Source organism: Desmodus rotundus, chromosome 3, assembly GCF_022682495.2.
Source record: "Desmodus rotundus isolate HL8 chromosome 3, HLdesRot8A.1, whole genome shotgun sequence".
Taxonomy (NCBI): domain Eukaryota; kingdom Metazoa; phylum Chordata; class Mammalia; order Chiroptera; family Phyllostomidae; genus Desmodus; species Desmodus rotundus.
This window is the reverse complement of record NC_071389.1, coordinates 20,219,935-20,245,562: the sequence shown is the minus strand read 5'-3', so window position 1 is coordinate 20,245,562 and position 25,628 is coordinate 20,219,935. Positions and strand designations below refer to the sequence as shown.

Below are 25,628 nucleotides of genomic sequence, written 5' to 3'. Positions count from 1 at the left end.
TCCACTACTGATGTTACCAACTTGATCCAAGTCACCATCACCTATCAACCAGTCTTGCAGCTTCAGTCTAGTCTGAATGCAGCAGTCAGAGTGACCCTTCTAAAACATTACATGAAATCATGTAGCTCCTCTGCGCAAAACCCTCCAGTGGTTCCCCATCCAACTCCAACCCAAAAGGCTCAACGTGGTCTGCACCTTCCCACTCCTGGTACCGCTCTGCCCTTGTCACCTTTGCTCTACCCCCATGCACTGCATTCCAGCCACAACATCTCTGCTCACTCCTGAACATTCAAGGCATATTCCTGCCAAGCAGCCTTTGCACTAGCTATTCCCTCTGCTCGGCAACTCTGCCTCAGATATACACATAGTTCGCATTCTCGTATCTTTAAGATGTCTGATAATTTGTTACCTTATCAGACATGCTTTCCTTTACCATCCCATCTGAGCACCCCTCCTACGTCCATTCCCTTATTTATTTGTTTATTATCTGTTTTCGCCTACTAAGTCCAAAAGAGCAGGAACTTCGCCTGTTTTGTTTACTTATGCACTCCCAGCTCCCCAAACAGCACTCAAGTACACAGTAGATGCTCAATCAATGTTGTTAAATAAATAAATCAAAACGTTAAAACATACAAGGAAGTCTCTCTTTATAAAGAAGAATGAGCCCTGGCCGGGTAGCTAATTTGGTTAGAGCGTCATCTCAATGCACCAAAGTTGCAGGTTCCATCCCTGGTCAGGGTACACAGAAGCATCAACCAGTGAATCCATAAATAATTGGAACAACGAATCGATGTGTTTCTCATCTCTCTCCCCCTGCCCCTTCCTCTCTAAAAATCAATAAATAAATTTAAAAATAAAATTACTATTACTTAAAAAAAAGAAAAAAGAATAAGCATACAAACAGAAGAATTAGAACCCAAAGAGTTTCAGAAAATAAAATAAAAACCCGAAAGACTCTTAATAATACGTTTAAATTGGTCAAAGAGATAAAAGTTGATATAGACCAGCTTATAGTTATAAGCATGAACCCTAGAGCCAGGTAGCTGGATTTGGAAGTCTAGCAGACAGCTAGTCTTCTTTTGCAAAAGAACTTTTGGAATGCTACCAGGCTCTCTTAGAGCTTGATGCTGACCACGGGACACTAAGTGGCTGTGTCTGCGTGGCCTATCGTGTTACTAACGCACCAAATTACACATTTGGGCACGTGCAGCAGCTCTCCGTCGTCGAGAGCAAGTGTTTTGTACAAGATCAGAATGAACAGGACCTGAATCCACAAATAAGTTCATGAGCAAATGGCACAGTTCCCACAGCACCTACCCCTAGTACCCTGCTGCCTTTCCTCAACTCACACGTATGGCCCGCGGTGAGTTACCTACAACTAGCTGGCTGAAGAAGAAAAAGTTAAGGCCTTACTTAGAGATGGTTCTGCACAATATGGAGCCACCAGCTGGAAGTGGATGGCTGAAACATCACAAGTGTCCCTGAAAGGCAATGGGAAGGGAAATATCCCCATTGGGCATCTGGCTGTCCACTTGGCAGGGACATAGAGACACAAATACGGATTTTTACCCGATTCGTGGACAGTGGCTAACAAGTTGGTCAAATGCTCAAGGATTTAGAAAGAAGCAGAACCACTGGTAACTGAAAGGCATATGAAGGAAAGGTAGATGGATATACCTTTCGGAATGGGCATACGGTATGAGGTTTTAGAGTGTTATGTGAATGTTTAATAAAAGGGTACTAGCTGCTGAGGAGGCTCTCAGAAATCAGATGGACAAGATGACCTGTTCTGTGGATGCTGGCTGGCCTTTTTCCCTCGCCACCATGAAGCTTGCCACATACCCCAACACCCAGAAGCAGCCTGCCTGATAAAATGGTAGAATAAACAACTGACTATTCCATTATGGCCCCATCCAACAGATGATTCCCTGAGAGATTGGGGTGCTATCCAAATGGATGTGGTACATACTTTTAACCACTGCCACAATATAATGCTATTTTTGCCATAGGTAGGACACTCACTTCTAGAAAATAAAAAGTGGAAGTCTCTCCTTTCACTTTTACTATTTTTTTATTATTATTTTTCTAATAACCTACTAATAGAATTTTAAGACCTCTGTTTTCTGTCCCTGCAGAGGTCTTAACTCCGAAGAGAGGAATGCCTGCACCAGGGAAACACTGCATGGTTCCATTGAAATTAGATTGTGACAGACCTAAAAGAAGAGTTAATATCGCCCATTTCGGGGAGAGCACGAGGGTGTCTTTGTATGAAGAAAAGTTGCATATTGTAAGACAGACTCGTCAACTAGTTTAGAATTTTAAATATAAGAAGAGTGGTGTGTACGGATGCCAAGTAGCCAAAATGGTGGACTATGCTGCTTATTTGCCTGTTGTCTCTCAGCTCAACACCCCCGATGATCTACTCTACTTGCTACTGATGGAATCGGAATTCTGCAAATGATATGATATTTCACAGGCTTCCTTCCTTTGCAGCTGGCTTCCTGTTAGATTTTATCAATAGAAGGAACTGATAGGAGATCAGAAAGAGGAAAAGAAGTTTCCTGCTCTGGGCAGTGGAAATGCAGCAACTGCTGGCTGCCGGTGTGGTGGCACCAGGGCTCAGGGGACTCTGGACTGCAGTAGCCTTGCCATCCTTGGGACTTCCCATCTCTGATACAAGTGGCACTTCCTTGGCAGGTCCAGAACTGACTGTAACAGCAATTCCAACTACACAGCAGCTGGGACAGACTTCTGGGCTCCAGCTTGGGGACACAGAAGCTTCTGATCTATTAGAATAGTTCTTCTAGCTCCCCCAGCCCCTCTTTTCCCTTTTGCTGTTCCAGTCCTTCTTAGACATTTGGAACCAACTTCATATAGTAAATTTCTTCTCTTTGGAAAATTACCCAGAGTGGTTTCTGTTCTCCTGAGTAGACCGAGCCTGATACCATTTCTAGTACCAAAAAGAGATAAGTCAGCTGAAAGGATCTATCACCCTGAGACTTGACCTTCTGGATAAATGACATATTCTTTTCCTCTCAGCATCTCTCTTACCTCTTCTTGCAGACAACCTTAGTCAATTAGAAACTACACTGACTTCGCTGTTGTCATTGTTTGTGTTTTGTTTTTATCATTAACTTTTTTAAATAAAAATTTAAACACTCACCAAAACAGAGTGGATAATATAAGGAATGCTCATGTACCTACTACCCGCCTGGAACATTCAACGATTTTGCCATTTTTGTGTCTTCGATCTGCCTCCACATTCCCCCCCAGAATATTTAAAAATAAAATCACAGGCATCAAGTCACTTTACCCAAAATATGTCAGATATACTGCTTGCATGAGCCTCCTTCCATTTTTGTTGTTATAGTTGGACCTCCATTGTCTTTTGCCTGCACAGCATCCCTTTCTCTTCCTCAGGACAGGATTCCTTTCTTACTTTGGAAACTGCCTTCCACAATCTGATGATGCTATTCACCCTCTGGCCTCCTCAACCCCATGGGCGCGAGACCCAGCCTGATCAGTCTCAGTCTTTCAGTGCGGTACATGATGGAAGCTAAGAATGATGGTCTCACTACATGACAGCATGGGACGGAAGGCTCTTATAAGACTAGAACTACAACAAGTTCTCTTCCACAAGTGAGAAAGCCCACATAGGAGTAATGCTAACACAAAAGAAAGCCAGAAAAAACTGTTTTAGAGAGTCCTAATGAGATTATTTTAATTCCCAGATCCGGCTGTGCCTACAGCCAATGCTCCCTCTACATTTTTAGTTATATGAAACAACAAATTTCCTTTTCTACTTAAATTTAAGTGACCAAGAATCATTTATTCCTAATATGTGACATTCTCCAAGGCTGCAACTATGACCCATTCAAGAATACTATATTTAGCAGGGAGAACACATTTTTATAAATAGGAATATTAACGGAATCAGTGCAATTAAGGCCATCACATCATTAAAATATAGTTACTAATGTTGCTACATTGCAGTTTTTTCCTTCATAATACCTGAAGTTTTGGCATGCCTCCAGGCCAAGTTTCTTTCAACTTTGTTCATTCAGATATAGCTGTGAGTCATTTCTTCTCAGGCTACAGTAACTTTTATGGTACCTTTCATTATGTTGGAAGTCTGCGATCAGTCTCTACTTAATCAGTTATCTGAAGCTGTTTCCCTGGCTCAAGCCACTGTAAAATATTCATTTTAACATCCAAAGTAATATTTCTGTTTAATACTCATACAGTAATGTTAACCTTAACCCTTGTACACCTGTGATAAGGAGTTATATCTGTAACGAAATTTCTTCCATGTTTAATGTAACCCAGGTTCTAACTAACACTGGGCTTCAAAATCCCAAACCTCCTAGAAATTGTTATATAAATAAGAATATATCACTTAGCTAGAGACTGGGGTCTTCACATTCTTACTGTGTGCCTAAAGACCCAGGTTTTGCTGCACACTTACATGGCCATGTCTCTGAGTACAAACTAGGGATACTATGTTAACAGAGACGAATATATTCAGGGTTATGTCATACAATACACCTGCCAAAACAAGACACCTGGGGATACTGCTGGAGAACTATCAAATCAATGCCCAATCCCTTACTAATACCTTGTTAGTTAAAACCTAGTAATTCCTTATTTGAAATACGGTAGTGGGTCATGACATTACAATTTTTTGCTATTATAAATAATGCTGCAGTGAGTACTTTTGCACATAAATCCTTGAGCACTTGTAAAATAATCTGATTCCTAGAAACACAATTGCTAAGTAGGTACAAACAGATTACCTTCCCAAAACATTACATCAATTTACATCTTGGCCCTGGCTGGTGTGGCTCAATGGACTGAGCTCCAGCCTGTGAACCGAAAGGTTCGATTCCCCGTCAGGGCACATGCCTGGGTTTGGGGCCAGGTCCCCAGTAGGGGATACCTTGAGAGGTAAGCACACATTAATGTTCCTCTCCTTCTCTTTCTTGCTCTCTTTCCCTAAAAATAAATAAATAAAACCTTAAAAAAAAAAAAGTATAGCATTAAGCCCTGGACAGGTGGCTCAGTTTGTTCATTCCCAAGTTAGGGCACATGCCTAGGCTGCGAGTTAGGTCCCGGGTAGGGGTATGTTCGGGAGGCAGCTATCGATGATTCTCTCTCACATTGATGTCTCTCTCTCTCTCTCTCTCTCTGTCAAATCAATAAATATATCCTTGGATGAAGATTAAACATTTTTTAAAATCTTTAAATTATTTTTAAGATTGATTAATTATTTGTTTATTTATTTATTTATAGAGAGGGGAAGGGAGGGAGAAAGAGAGGGAAACATCGATCAGATGCTTCTCACATGCCCCCAGCCAAGGACCTAGTCTGCAACCCAGGCATGTGCCCTGACTGGGAATCAAACAAGTAACCTTTTGCTTTTCCAGACGATGCACAACTAATTGAGCCACACTGGTCAGGGATGGATGTATATGTGTATGTGTATGTGTATATGCATGTGTGTGTGTGTATTCGTATTTTTTCTTTTGTAAGTATACCATGAAAATACTAATTGTAAGAGAGCTGGAATGGTTAGTTAAATATCAGACAAAGTAATGCCAGAGCTATAAAGGCACTTCATAATGATAACAGAATTAATTCATCAAGAAAATATAATAACCATAAGTACCTCTGCACCTATAACAGAGCTTCAAAAGACATAAAGCAAAAAGTGGCATCTACCATGCATGGAGCTTGCAGGACGGGAAGTTGCTCTAGGTGAGTCAGTGAGAGTAGTGAGTGAGTGTGACAACTTAGGACATTAGTGCACACTACTGCAGACTTTATAAACACTGTACATTTAAGCTACACTAAATTTTGTAAAAAAAAAATACTAGATTAAATCAAGCACAAGAGAAAATGATGCAATCAAGAGACAAGGTAACCCTGGCCAGTATGGCTCAGTTGGCTGGAGTATTGTCCATAAACCAAAAGTTAGTGGTTCAATTCCTGGTTGGGAGTGTATGAGAGGCAACCGATAGATGTTTCTCTCTTGCATCAATGTTTCACTCCCTCTTTCTCTCCCTCCCTTCTCCTCTCTCTAAATCAATAAGCATGTCCTCGGTGAAGATTAAAATAAAAAGAGAGAGACACACACAGTAAACCCAAGATCTATATGGCTGCTGCCTGCATAGCACAGCACACTCTTTGACAGCAAACTTTTTTGTTGTAATAACTAGAAAGAGTACTCTAAAATAACGATGGGCCCTGGCCAGGTAGTTCAGTTGGTTAGAGCATCATCCCAGTATGCTAAGGTTCAGGTTCTATTCCGGGTCAGGGCAGATACAGAATCAACCAATTAATGCATAAATAAGTGGAACAACAAATTGGTATCTCTCTCTCTCGTTCTCTCTCTCTCTCTCTCTCCCATCCTCTTTTCCTAAAATCAATAAACAGATCCTTGGGTGACAATTTCTTTTAAATTTTGTTAAAAAGCAAGAATATGTATACATATTTAACAAAGGAAAAAATAAGTAGAAACTCTGGAAGGATGAACAAAAAACTGGTTGTCAACTGGAGGTCAGGTGGCTGCTGGGAGACAGGAGACAAGGATGGGAGACGAACTTTTTTTTTTTCAATTTTTAAATTATTTTATTGTTGTTCAATTACAGTTGTCTGCATTTTCTCTCCACCCCTCTACCCCACCCCAGCCAAACCCACCTCCCTCTCCTGCTTCCACCCTCCCCCTTGGTTTTGTCCATGTGTCCTTTATACTAGTTCCTGAAAACCCTTCTCCCCATTATCCCCTCCCCTCTGGCTATTGTTAGATTGTTCTTAACTTCAATGTCTCTGGTTATATTTTGTTTGCTTTTTTCTTCTGTTGATTATGTTCCAGTTAAAGGTGAGATCATATGGTATTTGTCCCTCACCGCCTAGCTTACTTCACTTAGCATAATGCTCTCCAGTTCCATCCATGCTGTTGCAAAGGGTATAAGCTCCTTCTTTCTCTCTGCTGAGTAGAATTCCATTGTGTAAATGTACCATAGTTTTTTGATCCACTCATTTGCTGGTGCGAACTTTTTTTTAATTGTTTTAAATTTATTAAAGAGAGAGAAACATCAATTTGTCGCTCCATTTCTTGATGTATTCATTGGTTGCTTCTTGTATGTTCTCTGACCGGACATGGAACCCACAACCGTGGTGTATTGGAAGGACGCTTTAACTAACTAAGCTACCCAGCCAGGGCAATGAATTTTACATTGTATACTTTAAAATATTTTTTGAGTTTTGAGTCAAACATTAAAAAATAAAAATTTTTAAAGTTTGTCTAATAAGTGGGCAAAATATTAACAATCAGTCTCACATTTAGCCAGATGTAGGCTGTAAATGAAGATTAGGATATGATGACATTCTGCCCTGGCTGGTGGCTCAGTGGATTGAAAACCAGCCTGTGAATCAAAGGGTCCCCAGTTCAATTCCCAGTCAGGGCACATGCCTGGGTTGCGGGCCAAGTCCCCAGCAGTTGGGGGGGCGTGTTTCTGTGAGAGGCAACCACACATTGATGTTTCTTTCCCTCTTTCTCCCTCCTATCCCCTCTGTCTAAAAATGGATGAATAAACTCTTTAAAAAAAAAAGATATGATGCTATTCTGAGTGATGATATTCTGTGTCTTTAGTTAAATCAAGATTTACATGCTACAAGTGACAAGTTAACATTCCACTAAGGAAAGTCAAGAGGTTGGACTTCTTGGGAAAGAGAAAGAGAATACCAAGCAAGCTACTTCCAAGTGACAAAACAGCTACTCTATCCAAGTGTCAGTCTGGTTAATGGTCTGAACCTGGTGATTATGCCAGGAATGGAAAGAAAAGATGCAAAAGATTTGTATGGGAAATAAATCCATGAGTCCTAATGGCTGACTGGCTGTAGAAGGCTAAAGGGACACAGTGATTTTTTTAAAGATTTTATTTATTTATTTTAGGGAAAGGGGAAAGTAGGGAGAAAGAGGGTGAGAAACATCAGTGTATCAGGGACAAGGCCCACAGCCCACACATGTGCCCTGACCAGGAATCGAATCAGCAACCTTTCACTTTGTGGGACAGAGCCCAACCAACTGAGCCACACTGGTCAGGGCGAGACAGAGTGACTTTTAAAACCTAGGTGTTTAGTAGTATCCCTAACAGAAATTAGTCCAAAAAAAGTCAGGAGAAAAAACTGGTTTAGAGGCAATGACTTTGGTTCGAAGTACACTGTGTTTGAGGAGAGTGGGAAATCGGGTAAAGTTGGCCAGAGGGCCCCTGTAAATGCTGATCTGAAGTTCAAAGAGGAAGTCAGACTCAAAGATAGAGATGTGGGAGATATCTGCGAATAGAGATGAAGGAGCTCAGAGGAAACAGGGGCTGAGGTGGGTAGTCTTATTACCCCCATTTTACAGAAAAGGGTATTAACCCAGACAGTGACTCCCAAGCTGCAGCCTGTCACTACTGAGCTCCACTCCTCTACTGCTGGAGGCTGGGACTGGGGCGGGGGTGGGGAGCAGGCAGTGGAAGATCAGCGTACTGACAGTTGTTCTGCCACTGCGTTAGCTGTATGTCCATGGACAAGTACCTTTACCTTTCTAGGCTTATTACCTTCTCTGCAAATTGAAGGGACTGACCTAGATACTCTCCAGCCCCAAGTAATATGAGTGTTTCATTAAGGTGGAATGGAAGACACAACAGAGGCAATGAATGAATTAAAAACTTAGCAATAAGCAAACAGGGAGACCTGGCCAAGAAGATCCAAATGTTGAATGTTTTATACACTGAATTTTCAAGCAGTAAATCCATTCTCTGAAACATAAAATCTACAATTGCAAAGTCATATTTTTTATCTATTTAAGTTAGACATAATATCAAGAATTAAAATTTTTCCTACCTGGAAATTTACAAATGCTGCTCGTGAAATCCTGCTGAGTCAGTTGAATAGAATAAAAAAGGGAAGATTCCAAGTCAAACTCAGTCTCCGTATGAAGGGTTGCCCTGCAGAGAGAAAACAATCATTTATAATGTATTTTAGTAATGAGATACAAACATCTGCTGAGATACATAATAAATATTTATTTAAATAAATTATGTGGGAGCATCTATCAGATGTCATTTTTAACATGTAAAAATAGATAATCTGGCACAGATTATTAGTGAGTAGAAATTTATTTATTTATTACCTGAACCTTAATATATAAATCTGTAAAAAGAGATTTCCAATATTATGATATATTATGGCAAATTGAAAGCACACATACTTTTTAACTTTGACAATAAAATAAACTTCTTAAGAAAACATATAGTCAAAGGCAGGCCAGCGGATGAGATACAAAGACAGCAACTTGTACCCTATTACCCTTTTCCTGCAAGTGACACAGATGTGATTTGCAAGAAAACCAAACAGAACAGCATTCAAGATTCAACTGGAAAAATTCAACTTAAAAACTGTATGGGTAAGAGAGGCGTGGGGGAAATGCTACGACTAAGGTTCTGCAGCCACCCAGATCTTTATAACTCTTACCTGACTTGCCAGATTGTACCAGAGTACACCTCAACTTCTAACAGCAGCTGTGACAACTCTGGCGACAAGGAAGTTGCAGTTTCGCCCTGGCTGGTGTGGTTCAGTGGACTGAGAGCCAGCCTGCACACTGAAAGGTTGCAGGTTCAATTGCTGGTCTGGGTTGTGGCCCAGGTCCCCAGTTGGGGGCATTTGAGAGTCAACCAATTGATGTTTGTCCTTCTCCCTCCCTTCTTCTCTCTCTAAATAAATAAAATCTAAATATATATATTAAAAAAGTTTCAGTTTCTACTATATTCCAAACCATTTTAATTACCACCTCTAATGACAACAAAATCTGTTCCACTAGTTTCTTCATTGACTCTGAATTTTATTAATGTAGAGTGGTAAGGCTTTCTGTCCATAGGCAGTGGAAAAATGAATTTGATGCTTTTTAAACCAGTCAAATAAGCTGTCTACGGACATACCACCGTGAATGCACCCAATTTCATATAATCTCGGAAGCTAAGCAGGGTCGGGCCTGGTTCATACTTGGATGGGAGACCAAGTAATTAAGCTAAGAATTCCCACCAAAATAATTTTGACTAAATCAATGAAATCATTTTTTTAATAATATGTATTTTTTCTGATTATAAAAGTATTATATATTTACAGAAAACTTAGGATATACAAGCAAGTACAAAGAAGAAAACATACACATCAAGTACCCACTCATGAGGAAGTCTGAATTCTGGCAATTTAAACCATTCCAAACACTGCTGACCTAGAGGTTTACAAAAACATGTTTTTGTTACTATCAAACTAAAAGGTTTTTGCACAGCAAAGGAAACCATCAACAAAATGACAAGGCAACCCACTGAATGGGAGAACATACTGGCCAATGACATATCTGATAAAGGGTTAATGTCCAAAATTTACAAAGAACTTATGAAACTCAACACCAAAAAAACAATCAATTAAAAAATGGGCAAAGGACCTAAACAGGCACTTCTCCAAAGAGGACACACAGATGGCCAATAGACATATGAAAAGACTATCAACGTCACTAATCATCAGAGAAATGCAAATTAAAACCACAATGAGATATCACCCCACACCTTTCTGAATGGCTGTCATCCATAAATCAATAAACAAGTGCTGGCGAGGATGTGGAGAACAAGGAACACTCTTGCACGATTGGTGAGAATACAGATTGGTGCAGCCACTGTGGCAAGCAGTGTGGAGATACCTCAAAAAATTAAAAACACAACTGCCTTATGACCCAGTGATTCCACTCTGGGAATATATCCAAATAAGCCCAAGACGTTAATTTGAAAGAATATATGCACCCCTATGTTCACCGCAGCATTATTTACAATAGCCAAGATTTGGAAGCAGCCCAAGGGCCCATCAGTAGATGAGTGGATAAAAAGCTGTGGAACATTTATACAATGGGCTACTATGCAGCTGTAAAAAAAGAAGGAAATCCTACCTTTTGCAACAGCATGGAAGGACCTGGAGAGTATTATGCTAAGTGAAATAAGCCAGCCAGAGAAAGACAAATATGTGATATTACTTATATGTGGAATTTAATGAACAAAATAAACAAACAAAATAGAAATAGACTCACAGATACAGAGAACAGACTGACAGCTGTCAGAGGTGAGTAGGGTTGGAGGGCTGGGTAAAAGGCGAGGAGGTGGAGCAAAAAAACCCCTCACAGACACAGACAACCGTATGGTGATTACCAGAAAGAAAGGAGGTGGGGTAAGGCAGGATTACCAGAGAGGGTAAGGAGCGGGGTAAACAGCCATAAAAGGAGACTTGACCTGGGGTAGTGAACACACAATACAATATATAGATGATATATTATAGAAGAGTACACCTGAAACCTATATAATTTTTAATCAATTGTCACCCCAATGAATTCACAATATAAATTTTTAAAAAAAAAATTTTGAACACCAACCAATAGAAAAAATAGCCGAGATGGTCTGAGTATTCCATAAAGTGTCATGTGATTAATTCTTATGACTGGCAACAGTTGTTTTTTTTCTAAAGTCCCTCAGTCTCCATAGTTGGGAAGAATGAGGAAATCAAAAGAAATCTAAAAAAGTGGACAAGAACAAGCAAAGAGCAAAGGTGATGGACGTTGGACACAGCAAACCTCTAACAGTGGGCTATCAACACTTTTTAAGAGTCACATTTAAAGTAGAGTAAAGAATCCTGGCCTGTGTTGCTCCGTTGGTTGGAGTGCCATCCTGTAACCAAGAGATTGGGGGTTTGATCCCCCGTCCAGGCACAAACGAGAGGCAATCATTCAGTGCTGCTCTCTCCTATTGATGTTGTTCTCCCTCCCTCCCTCTCTAAAAAAGCAATGATAAAAATTTTATCCTTGGGTGAGGATAAAAACAAAAATTATACTGAAGAATAAAATTGGCTATGAAAAAGATTTTAAGAAACACCAGTCATTGGCCCTGATGGGAAGGTCATTTGGTTAGAGCACTGTCCCCATACACCGAGACTGCGGATTCGATCCCCAGTCGATATGCCAAGTTTGTGGATTCAGTCCCTCTATCAGGGCACATACAAGAATCAACCAATGAATGTACAAGTAAGTGGCCCAACAAATTGATGTTTCTTTTTCTCTTCCCCACCTACCTTTCTTTCTCTAAAATCAATAAATAAATTAAAAAAAAAAAAAAAAAAAACACCTATCAGCCCTGGCTGGTGTAGCTCAGTGGATTGAGCACGGGCCTGCAAAACAAAGGGTGGCCGGTTCAATTCCTAGTCAGGGCATATGCCTGGGTTGCAGGCCAGGTTCCCCAGTAGGGGGCGCTCGAGAGGCAACCACACATTGATGTTTCTCTCCCTCTCTTTCTCCTTCCCTTCCTCGCTCTCTAAAAAATAAATAAATAAAATCTTTTTTAAAAACCCACTCATCATTAAAACAGGATCAAATTGAGGGATGAACTAGGATTTTGTAGTTGGGGGAACAAAATTAGTAATTTTTAAGAACTCCTTACTACACCAAAAACTCATCTACCTCCTAGCTGCAGTGAGCTGGGACGGCACTCAGCAAACAGGATTTACTCCGACAGCTCCAGCATCACTAGTTCAACAATGCTACTTAAGAGCGCACTAACTAGCACTGTCCAGTGTACTGGGTCTTTCCAGTGACAAGCAAAAGTTAATTCTGTGGCTTTTTAAGAATACTGACTTCTGAACCTAGTCTGTGCCCTAACCAGTTTTTACACTGTAATTAAATGTCATTTTTAAGGGACAACCACCAAGTTCCACCCTAGCAGATATAAGTTAGAGTAGGTTTCTGTGCCAGGCATCCTTTCTGACTTTCTAACTGGAAAACTAAAAGTACATTTCCCAGACTCCTTTCCAGTTAAGTTTCCCCTTGTGAGATGGGGTCCAGCTCCCAGAGGCTGCGCTGTGAGATCTGGAAAGCAGAAATGAGGCGGGAACTGTCTTTCGGCTGTTCTGGCTGTTAACGCTGGCAGCACACTTGTGGAAACATCGGGTCTCTCTGCAGCAGCTCGCCAGTGTCCCAGAGCTTCATGGCTGTCAAGAGGCAAGTTTGGTGGAGACAGCCTTCACTACTTGGTGGATGCTGAGGGGCAGTTTCAGGGTAGCAATTTCTTGAGCCTTGAATTGAGTGAGCAATGCCATCTGGAACTCGGCAGCACCGGTGGCTCCCTCCCCCTGGAGGGCCTGTTTGGTGCTCTGGTTCTGGGAACAATTTCTGAAGGCCCAGCCTGGAGCCCACTCCTTTCAGCCCTTCCAGTGATTTTGTAAGTACTCAATTCCCTTTAGTAAACAAGTTAAAACACTGGAGCGGTTTCTCTTTTCTGAAACTGGGCCGAGATGACATATTAGTACATCATTTGCTGCAAGATTTAAAAGCTGAAGGATGAGTAGTCTGTCTGTGAGCAGTACTGGGCAGTGTGCTGGGGAACAGGCTCTGGAATCAGGCTGCCTGGTGCGAATTCTGGCTCTGCCACCCACTAACTGGACACGGAACGCTCCTGTGCCTCAGTTTCTTCATCTGTAAAATGGGAATAGTAATGACACCTACACCTAGAGTTATGGGATAGAGTAAATGAGAAGATAATCTAAGTCAAGTGCTTATAATAGTATCTGCCTTACAAGCCCGTGATGATGTTGGCTAACAGTAATAATAATCTCTACCACTATTAATTATGCAGATGACTATAAAATACTGCTTTAACGAAGTAAAAAATGTAAACTTTATAAAATTGTATTACTTCACATTTTTCTTGTGGGCTACAGAATGCTAACTTACACAAAGGTGGACACGAAAATGACTGCTTCCGTCGTGTCTGCGCACCCAGAGAACGTGACCATCTCAAAACTACAGTGTACCCAGCAGTACCCAAGGTCTACTCCAGTTACTGCACACCTCACCCTAAGGAAGAGTTCTTCGTTAACTTTGTGCCATTTTCCCATTTCAAATGTTACCTCATTCATCATGCTTTATGAACTAGGATGTTTGTTATTCACATTTTTTTTTCAGCTTAATTGAGATGTAATTGACAAATAAAATAGTAAAGTAGTGAAAGTATGTATCACGGTGATTTGATATACAGTGTGGATACACTGTGAAAGGGTTCTTCCCACTAGTTAATAATGTCCATCACCTTACATATTTATTTATTGGTGAGAATATTTAAGTTCTATTCCCTTAGCAAATTTCAATTACACAAGAAAGTGTTCCCAACTAGTCATCATGTTGTACAGATCTTCAAACCTCATTCATCTTATAGCTGAAAGTCTGTGTATACCCTTTTACCAACCTCTCCATATTTCCCTCCCCGACCCCAGCCCCTGGCAACCACTTTTCTACTCTCAGTTTCTGTGAGTTTGACTTTTAGAGTCTACATATAAGTGGTAACATGCGGTACTTGTCTTTCTCTGACTGATTTATTTCATTTAGCACAATGCCCTCAAAGGTCCATCCATGTCGTCTCAAGTGACAGGACTTCCTTCTTTCTCATGGCTGATTATTATTTGTGTGTGTGTGTGTGTGTGTGTATCTCACATTTGTAGATCACATCTTCTTTACCCATTCATCCGTTAACAGTTTGTTTTGTTATTCATATTTTTTAAATGTTATTGCAGCCCCGGCTGGTGTGACTCAGTGGCTGAGTGCCGGCCTGCGAATCAAAGGGTCGCCAGTTCAATTCCCAGTCAGGGCACATGCCTGGGTTGCAGGCCAGGTCCCCGGTAGGGGGCGCATGAGAGGCAACCACACATTGATGTTTCTCTTCCTCTCTCCCTTCCCCTCTGTGAAAAATAAATAAATAAAATATATATTTTTAAGGAAGATCTTAGATAAAATGGCCTGGTTCATTGGTGAAGTGTCTTCTGATGATGAAAAATCTTGGAATAAAGCTTCCCCCAAATGTTCTGAAGTTGTAAGAACCTAATGTTGCACCTTATCCATCAGTGCCAGGTGGATGAGGAAACTGAAGCCATTACACAGGTGTCTGTTAAACTCTCAATGTTTCAGATGCTGCTGAGAACCAGAGACTCAAAGCAGTGGAGACTTTCTTTTAGAATTTTCAAAGCTTTGTCCCTTAGGCAGTTATTTTTATTTTTATTTTATATTTTGATTTGAGAGAGAGAGATTTGTTGTTCCACTTATTTATGCATTCATTGGTTGATTCCTGTATGTGCCCTGACTGGGGATAGAACCCACAACCTCAGCATTTAGGGAGGATGCTCTAACCCAGCATTTCCCAACCTTTTTGCACCAGGGACTGGTTTCATGGAAGACAATTATTCCACGGACTGGGGTGGGGGGTGGTTTGGGGATAATTTAAGTGCATTACATTCAAGCTCACCTCCTGCTGTGTAGCCCATTTCCTGACAGGCCCAGACCAGTACCTGTCCACTGAGGTTGGGGACCCCTGCTCTAACCAACTTAGCTACAGGGTCCAGGTGCAGATTTTTCTGAAGGGTTAGAAAAACAATTGAAAGAAAGTAACTTCATCCTCTGATTCAATAATTACTTTTATACTGTTCTCAACTCCATACAGCTATATGTGTTTTATTTTCCTATTTAAAGCAAAAACCTTTTATTTTCTTTTTATGAGAAGAGTAGATATTCAAACTGAAAGGTAAATGTATTCATTCAATACATATTTTTGCACACCTACTCTGTGCCAGGCCATATCTGGCCCTGGGAATACAAAGCGATGATGACATGTCAAAGGTCAGTCCTCTGGCACAACTCAATTTCCATCAGGAGAAAAGAGAGTCAGAGAAAGAGACAGAGAGGAAGAGAGAGAGGGGCTTTTAAAGTTACAATACAATGAAGAAAATACTCCTAGTAGAAGGGAAGTATAAACCCAAGGCAGCAAATGACTGTGCCTGGGAGTGTCCAAAAAAGTTTCCAGAAGGTTGGACCCCTGTGGCTCAGTTGTGTTTCAGCTCCAGGTCCAGAAAAGCAGCAAAACCAGAGCAGAGCAGTGGAGCAATGCCAAGCTTAACCCAGGACCAGATGCAACAACTAATGACCCTGTACCCTACCCCCAGCACTGACCAATCTGTGGAAACCACAACCCTGAGGTGACACCTGGAAAGCTGATCAATATTCCATTGAGATGCTCCCTTACCTAGGTTACCTTCCTCTCCCTCTCCTTCCTCTCCCTCTCCCCTTTCCTGATCCCATTTCTTCTACAGCTCACTTCTTCTACGTCTGTGACTTTGTAAATAAACTTTTGCTTGTATCTGAGTCTTTCTTCGGAATTCTTTCTTAGCCAGAAATCAAGTGCTGGTAATATTCTGGTGCTGTTTTGCTGCCAACTGTACGGAAGATTATATGATGGTGGGAGAAGGCAAGGCAGGGAAGGGATTACAAGATAGTTAAACTTACTTGTTCTTTTTGGGGTGATCACCCTTTAGAAGGAGGGGTCTGAAAAAAGGCATTTTAAAGAGGCATAACCTAGATGCACAGAAACAATGGACAAAGCTTGCCTAAGGCAAAAAAACACCCCCACCCCCGCTTTTTAAAAGATTTCATTTATTTATTTTTAGACAGAGGGGAAGGGAGGGAGAAAGAGAGGGAGAGAAGTATCAATGTGTGGTTGCTTCCCACACGCCCCCCACTGGGGACCCGGCCAGAAACCCAGGCACAAGCCCCAGTCTGGGAAACGAACCGGCAACCCTCTGGTTCTCAGGGTAGTGTTCATTCCGTTGAGCCACACCAGGAGGGGTCCTCCCTTTTTTTTTTTTTTTTTTTTAAGATAAGCCTTTTACTAAAGAAGGTATATGCCTGGGGCATGAATACCTGCCATAACCTGCCCATCTAGGAATTTATGATCATATAATCCTGTGAGATTACTTTCCAGCAAATCCCTTTTGCATCCAATTTGAATGTTTACTGGGCACTGGGCTAAACACTTTGCACTCATTATCTGCTGCTGTGATCCACATTGTATAGATTTAAAAAACCGAGGCACAGAGAAATCAGAAGAAAACGCCCAAGACTGCACAAGGAGCAAGTGAACAGAGACTAGAATTCAGGCCTCAAGCTGACACTCTTAAGTCTTGCGTTCTTCTGACCACAGTGTGTGCAAAATGCCTAGCACGATGCATGGCATGCAGCTAAGGCTCAATAAAGAGCAGCTATTCACTGTTATGATGATCCAACATACATACCCAGAAGAAAAACCGAGACAGCACGGAGGAAGAGAAATGGTGGGAGAGGCAGAGCCACGGAGACCCATTTAAAGGCTAAATGCATAGGCCAAAGCAAGAACTGGTGAGGAACTGAGCGAAGGCAGTGGAGACAAAAGGAGCAAAACAGGAAGCTTTCCAAGAAAATAGGAATTGTCCTATAAATTGGGGTCCGTTATAACTTGATAACATTTATTTCCATAGGGCATTAACACAATTTGCATTCATAATAGTACTCTTAAGTCATCAAAAAAGCTTTATTTTCAAAATGCGACTCAATCATGGAAATCAGTAATATGTTTTAAGTTTTCTTCAGTCGATTGACAATAAAAGTTAAAACAGCAAGTTATACTAATTCGTGTGGGACATCCAAAATTCAATGGGAAACATTTAAAATACCCATGAGAGTTAAATACCTATAATGGTCCTAATAATATTAAAGAATTCAAGATTCCCACTAAGTTCGAAGGTCTTTAAAAAGATGGATTGAAAAAGTAATTGCACATTTTGGGAACCATTAAGTTCAAAGGTCTTTGGGATAGAAGGGAAATATATGTATTTCTACGAATAAACTGAAAATTTAGGTAATGAGTGTAACTTGAACTAAGGTTGTAGGCTAGGAGACTCTCTCTTTGAAGTCATATAGTCATTAATTTAAAATTTAATGTGTGCCATCAGAGTCACCAAAAGAATTCTCATTAGAATTCTCACTTAGCCTCCTTAGCAAAAATCCCTGCATCATAAAGAGGTTCAGCCAGCTGACATGGTAATTATATTCTTTGGTGGATAAACATCTTTTTAATTCTGCAAAGATTTAGAAGTATAAAAAATAATCAAAACCATAGTTGGGAAAGTCTCACTGAGAAAATGGCGTTTAAGTCCAAGAGCAGTGAGAGTCAGGGAGGTATCTGGGGGAAAAGCCTTCCACGCAGATGGAACAGCACCTGCAGAAGCTCTGAGGTGGCGCAGGCAGGGAGGGCTGGGGAGAGCAATGAAAAATGGAGTCAGAAAAGGGAATGCCAGCCCTGACTGGTGCAGCTCAGGGGACTGGGCATAGTTCTGCAAACCAAAAGGTCTCCGGTTCCAGTGCCAGTCAGGACATACACCTGGGTTTTGGGCCAACCCCACAATGGATGTTTCTCTCCCTCTCTTTCTCCCTCTCTTCCCCCCTCTCTAAAAATAAGTATTTTTTAAAAGAAAGGAAAAAGAAGGGCAGATTGTGAGGCAGGGAGAACATCTTGAGACCAGTTCCTGGAGGCCCTGGTAGCCTATGCCGGGGACTTTGACTTTTAAACTGAGTAAAATGAGGAGCCACTGACCAATTTTGAGCAAAAAAGTGACAAAAACGTCCCTCAGGGGGAATCAAATAAACTTACATCGAATCTTTTATTATACACATATAAGTGTGTCACTGAAAGGGTTAAGCCTATTAGAGAAAAATTCTGTATGTAGAAAATACAATTTAAATTATATAAAATGAATTTAGTGTTACCTTATAAAGTGTTTTTGTTTATTTGTTTGTTTGTTTGTTTTCCTGGGCCCAAATCACTATCAACAGAAAGGCTGGTGATTTCAAGTTCAGGAGATAAGACCTGACGGGGCGCCCTGTTTGCTGGCACCTGAAATGTACACGACCTAGAAGGGGTCCAGGGACTCAGGATGCCTCCTACTGACAGAGCCTAACCCATATGCGCCCATTTGGCCAAGGGTGGCAGATGAGATTCCCACTGCCCCTTTTCTCCTTGTGAAGCAGGCCAGGTAAATTCCCAGGAATAAAGATATTCGAGATCCTTGTTTATCAGCGAAGGGCTCTTGTTCCTGGAGTCCCACAAAACCCCCATAACTGAGGCCCGGAGATTAGACTGGAGAGAAAATTTGGCCCTTGACTCTTCCGCTGAGGATTTTGATTGAACTTTTTTCTGATAAGGATCGGTTAAGGTTTTTAGACCCGGAGAGCGATGTGACTGATTGGCTTTCTGGAAGACTCTGGAGGTGACTTTAGGAGGAAATGGAGAGCAAGAACAGGAGGCAAGGGCGCTGGGAGGCTGCCATCGTTTACCTTCTGGCTTAAAGGAGAAACTCCGCGCTTAACTCATTTCCTCCTCTGGAAAGTGGAATAACCATCCGCCTGACTGTATGGTTGTTTTATGTGAAAGTGAAACGATTCAGTAAGTGAAAGTACTTAAATTTGTTAAATAAAGTTCAGCAACTATAAACGTTTATTAAAAATAGCACAATCTACCGCTTACAAACACAACCTAACATAGAACATTGCAACTATTACAATGCTGCATGTCATTATCTCATTTTTTAAAACTCCACTTTTTGAAAGATGTGGAGTCTGACTACTGGCACAATCGATACACCAGAGCATTTTAAGGGGAAGGAACTAAACCGCTCACTTACAAAAGTGGCTGTCTACATCAGTAGAAGGTGCACACGTGTGATAATTGCAAAACAATAATCACAGCTCAATATTTGTTAGGTGATTTCTGTTCTAAGCCTGGATCTGTCGCATGATATAAAAACCAAAGGATGGAGGAGTTACGGAAAAACTGGGACTACTGCCCAGTATGCCACCTTCCCGCGCAGGCAAGTGCCCGGGGCCGCTGGGAAGAAGCCTCGGCCCCCGCCGTCCCCTTTGCCTGGCCGGCCGTCACTCGAGCAGCAGCGCAAGCCCGGCGGGCTGCCGACACTCGGGGAGTCCGCTCCGTGGCGCCCGACGGCTCCAGACACGCCCGGCACCGTCCCCGCGCCGCCTTTCTGCCGCCGCCAGGAGGCTCCGCGCTCCTTCCCGCCTTTCCCCGCGCCACCTCCGGGCCGAGAGGCAAAGCGGGCGCGGCGCTCCACGGGGGCGACTAGGCGGGCGCAGGCGGCGACGGCGCGGCCATTGTCCCGCAGCCCCTCCAGGGCGCGCAGGATGGGCTGGCCGGGCAGGGTGGCGCGATCAGGCGAGCGCGAAGTCTGGGAACCGGTGCGCCCTGGCGCCGCCTGCCTCTCCCCGCAGGCCACCGCCCCGAGGCCGCGTCCCCGGCCGCCCGCTGCCTGCGCCGCCTTTGTGACCATCTCCAGCCCCGTGGAGCCAGCGCGCTGCCGCCGCTGAGCCCGGGGCTGCAAATGGCGCCCGCTCGCCCCAGCGCCTCCCGCTGCTCGCCCGGCCGGGGACGTGTGGGGCACCGCGCCCCGGGCCGCATGCCGTCGCCGCCGCCGCCGCCCAGCTGGCCAGAGCCCGCGGCGCCTCCGCCCGCGACGAGGCTCGCGAGCCGGTCCAGCCGGTCCCCGCAGCCCCGACGCCCCGCCCGCGCCTCCCGCAGCCTCTTACCCCGGGCCGAGGCGCACCGGCCGCTCGCGCGCGCAGGCTTGCGGGGAGATTCCTGGTCCTCGGCGGGGGGAGTACCCCTTTTCCAAGCCGGTCCTTGGCGCCCTAAAACAAGTAGCCCCAACGTGAGAGACACAAAAGGTATTTGCTGACGTGGGCGTTGGACAGAAACGCCCGAGGGCTGAGGACACAATTAAAGGGGCAACGCACAGATTTCAGGCACCAACCAGCAGCTTCGCCCACTCCCCCAGCCCTTGCCTACACCCCGCTGCACCCTTCGGAGGCACGGGGGCGCCCGGATTCCGTAGCAGTTGACTACGGAATCATTTTTTAGTCGGGAGCTGAAATTTTAAATTGTACTTTGCGTTGGGAAAAGCGCCTCCGGAGGGCAGAAGGGCTGGATTTCTAGGAAATGGGGAATTTGGTTTAGGAAAGAGGGAGGGACTTAGGCGTGTCCCACAATTACTGTATAAGTACGTGTGACAGTATCGTACTTAAGTTTAGCAACGTCAAATAGAAGGGATTTACACAGAATTTTTCCCTTTTTCGAAGCACTTATTTTAGTTGGGGAAAACCTTTTCTAAATCTCTACAGGTCACAAGCGTTTTATTCAGAGGAAAACCCAGAGAGGTTGAGATAAGAGAAAATAATTCTTGGTTAAGTTCAGACAAAATAGAAAACTAGTAAAAGTAGTAGGTTTTGTGTTTTCAAATACAAATATTTTATTGTACATCAAACCTCTCCTGACATATGTATGTCCCTAATATTTAGAGTACAAACAGGTTATATATTTGCTAAAATCTTAGATCACTGAATTTTCACTGTTACTACAGAAGCATTAATTCTATAAACTAAATTAGTTTTCTAGTTCCTCATGCTGGGGGGTCAGGGACTGAAAAGTACTCTGATGTAGTAAAAGTAAAAAAAAAGACTAATTTTTTTTAATTTTGTGTTTCTATTTATAGATTCCTGTCTTGTGTCATAGTGCTATTGGACAAACTTTATTCCTTTGGTTTCATTAACAATTAGTGATGGGAGAACCAAGATGGCGGCGTAGGTAGACACACTGCGCCTCCTCGCACAACCAGAACTGACAGAGAATCGAACAGCAAGGGGGACCAACACCAAGAAAATAGAAAATAACCATTCATCCAGACTGGTAGGAGGGGCGGAGACGGGCACCGGGGTGGAGAGGACTCGCGTGGCTGTGGTGGGACTGAGACTGGCGGAGTGTGGGACAAATGGCGCAGACAGTCCGAGCACTAACAGACCCTGCGGCCCCACATCTGTGCAGATAAACCGAGAGGGCCGGACTCAGAGTGGCGGAGAGTGGGGCAGGCAGAGCAGCGGATAGCACCCCGCGGCACCAAATTTGCCCACAGATAAACCTGACGAACGGCGGGGAGCAGACCGCGTAACCCAGGGCTCCAGCTCCAGGAAATAAAGCCTGAAACCTCTGATTGAAAGCGCCCCTGGGGGTTGGGGCGGCAGCAGGAGAGACTCCCAGCCTCACAGAAGAGGTTGTTGGAGAGACCCACAGGGGCCTAGAGTGTGCACAGGCCCACTTACTCGGGAACCAGCACCAGAGGGGCCCAGTTTGATTGTGGGTAGCAGAGTGAAGGATTGAAATCCGGAGGAGAGTGAGGCGGGCGCCATTGCTCCCACTCGGCCCCTCCCCCTCGTACAGCGTCACAGCTCAGCGACCAGCGTTACCCCGCCCTGGTGAACACCTAAGGCTCCGCCCCTTAAAGTAACAGACGCGCCAAGACAAAAAAAAAAAAAAAAAATGGCCCAAATGACAGAACACTTCAAAGCTCCAGAAAAAATACAACTAAGCGACGAAGAGATAGCCAACCTATCGGATGCACAGTTCAAAGCACTGGTTATCAATATGCTCACAGACTTGGTTGAATCTATTCGAAAAACAGATGAAAAAATGAAGCCTATGCTAGGAGAAACAAAGGAAAATGCACAGGGAACCAATAGTGATGAGAAAGAAACTGGGACTCAAATCAATGGTGTGGACCAGAAGGAAGAAACAAACATCCAAACAGAAAAGAATGAAGAAACAAGAACTTGGAAAAATGAGGAGAGGCTTAGGAACCTCCCAGACGCCTTGAAACGTTCCCACATCCGAATTATAGGGGTGCCAGAAGGAGAAGAGGAAGAACAAAAAATTGAAAACTTATTTGAACAAATAATGAAGGAGAACTTCCCTAATCTGGCAAAGGAAATAGACTTCCGGGAAGTCCAGGAAGCTCAGAGAGTCCCAAAGAAGCTGGACCCAAGGAGGAACACACCAAGGCACATCATAATTACATTACCCAAGATTAAATGCAAGGACCTACATCCAAGATTACTGTATCCAGCAAAGCTATCACTTAGAATGGAAGGGAAGATAAAGTGCTTCTCAGATAAGGTCAAGTTAAAGAAGCTCATCATCACCAAGCCCTTATTATATGAAATGTTAAAGGGAGTTACCTAAGAAAAAGAAGATCAAAAATTGGAACAGTAAAAATGACAGCAAACTCACAGTTATTAACGGCCACACATAAAACAAAAACGAGAGCAAACTAGGCAAACAACTAGAACATGAGGGTTGTCATTAAGGGAGTGGGAGGGGGAGAGAGGGGGAAAGGTACAGAGAATAAGTAGCATAGATGATAGGTGGAAAATAGACAGGGGGAGGGTAAAAATAGTGTAGGAAATGTAGAAGCCAAAGAACTTATAAGTATGACCTATGGACATGAACTATAGGGGGGGAATGTGGGAGGGAGGGGGATGGGCAGGATGGAGTGGAGTGGGGGGGGAAATGGGACAACTGTAATAGCATAATCAATAAATATATTAAAAAAAAAAAAAAAAAAAAAAAAAAAAAAAAAAACAATTAGTGATGTATTTTGAGGAGCATACTGCTCTATGAGAAGGATACGAAATATTCATAACTATCTCTTAATGTCACTTCTGTATTACTGGAAGGGGGTTTTGCTATATAGTTGCATTTCCTCACAGTCAGAAAGGTAAATGGAAGGAAAGAAGGGAGGGAGGGAGGAAGGAAGGAAGGAAAGAAAGAAGAAAACAACAAACCAAACAAAAAGAAAGAAAACGAGAAAAGTAAAAGGAAACATGTTTGCAAATCACTAGGTATCGGGATCCGCAGTGTTGGATGTCCAAAGCTACTCTGCTAACATCCCCATTGAGAAGTCTGATGGAAAGACCTGTCCAGTGTTACAGCAAAAGATTTTATTTTACACTTTGTTCATTAAAATCATGCAAAAGAGTTCAAACTTGCTCCTCAAGAGAGCACATTAGGTCGGTGATGAACTCTGTGTTGAAAGGAGGAAGTAATGGGAGTTTTTTCCTCACCTTCCCAGTCCTAGCTTCTGAAACTCCTTTACATATTTGGAGAATTTCTTCCATTATAATTAATTGGTAAGAGGTAGAATCTGCCTTCTGCAAAGAACCTGGAAATGCCAGTGACTTGCTTTCCCAGAATCTCTTGCAGTTAGGACCGTGGTCAAGGTCTACGATTGATAATCAGATGCACCCACCAGGAACTTTGAAGAGGGAGCTATGGCACCAAAAAGCAGGAACCTTAAAGAATCTTTTCTGGTAGTGCTGACAGTTGCAGCAAGATAACATCTCCAAGTGCCACAGAGGCAGTGCTGCTGCTAGTGACAGCATTCACTGTCCAGTGCTAGTGCCATCAGTGGTGCCAGCTGCCATGTCTCTGGTTACTGAGAGCAGTATTGGTATCCTCACCAGGCCAGTTCTGTGGTATGACTTGGCTATGGTTCCTGCCTGTTTAGCATAGGCTCTAACCCCTGTGCTCTGCTCTTCCTGTGGTTCTATGAACTTTTAACACATTCATTTCTGCTTATATCAGCCAAGGCCGGTCTCATTCACCTAAGAACAGTGAATGGTACAAAATATTAAGAAGGCATCTGAACTTGTGACCTGGAGCTTAATAGATAAAATTGTTTGAGATAAAATGATGTCATTGATGTCATATAGATGGGAGTTAAAACCATGGAAATGAATAGAATATAAAGTGAGAAGGCTTAGAACCAAGCTCAAGCAATTCATCACCTAGTGGCTGGGAAGAGGAAGGTGAAATTGGAAATAAGACTGAGAAGTAACTAGAGATGAAGGAAGAGACCTGGGATAGTGTGGTGTTATAGAAACTAGAAGAAAGTATTCAAGATGGAAGACTTGGACAACTGTTAAATATTTCTCTTAGCAGTCTCAGAGAAAAATGTCTATCAGAGTTAGCGACTTGGAGATCATTAACTTCAGAGACCATTATTAAGCTTGAAAAAAGGGAGCAAAATTCAGATTAGGAGAATAAGTGGGGGATGAAGAAATAGAGATGAGAATAGACAACTCTTCTTAAGAGATTTTTTGTAAAGGGGATGTTTAAGTTACTATTGCTATGTAACAAGCCAACCCAATCTTAATGGCATAAAACAAGAATTATTTTATTATGCTTATGGATTCCAAAGGTCAAAGATTTGACAAATCACAGCAGGAATGACTTCTCTCTGTTCCACAATGTCTGGAGTCTCACCTGGGGAGCTCCAATGGCTGCCAGGTCACTCGAACTGCTAGGAATAGGAATCATCTGGAGGCTTCTTCACTCACAGATCTGGTACCAAGGGTACGGTCACTTGAAAAACGGGCTTAGCGCCCTGGCCAGGTAGCTCAGTTGGGTGGAGCGTCATCCCCATACACCAGGGTTGCAGGTTCCATCCTCGTCTGAGCACATATAGGAGTCAAGGGATTATGTTTCTCTCTCCCTCTCTCATTGAGAAATTTAGAAAAAATAAATTTTAAAAACTGGGCTCAGCTGTGACTGTCACTGTCACGTGGCCTCTCCATGTGGCTTGGGCTTCTTGCAGCATGCCGGCTGGGTTCCTCAGGGGGTGTCCCCAAGAGGCGGTATATCAAGAGAACTGGAAGGAGCTGTGCAATCTTTTATACCCACCTACAGAAGTTGCATTGCCTCACTTGCCATATTCCATTGTGTAATCACAAGCCTGCCACGATTCAAGCAGAAGGGCACATAGCTGCTGTTTCTTAATGGGAAGAATGTCAGAATTTT

The 25,628-nt window shown here is 42.8% G+C and overlaps 1 protein-coding gene across 2 annotated transcripts in view; it reads right to left on the bottom strand.

The window, feature by feature from the left end:
• Positions 1 to 20,865, bottom strand: part of ZBTB8A (zinc finger and BTB domain containing 8A) — a 35,281-nt gene extending 14,416 nt beyond the window's left edge. Inside the window, exons 1-3 of one of the 2 annotated variants that reach the window (XM_045190791.3) lie at positions 20,531 to 20,865; positions 9,520 to 9,646; positions 8,890 to 8,993 (exon numbers count right to left, since the gene is read on the bottom strand). The gene's annotated coding sequence lies outside the window, so the exon portion shown is untranslated. The remainder of the gene's footprint in view (positions 1 to 8,889; positions 8,994 to 9,519; positions 9,647 to 20,530) is intronic. The other variant, XM_045190790.3, reaches the window with a different exon arrangement.
• Between the last annotated feature and the right edge of the window lie 4,763 nt (positions 20,866 to 25,628).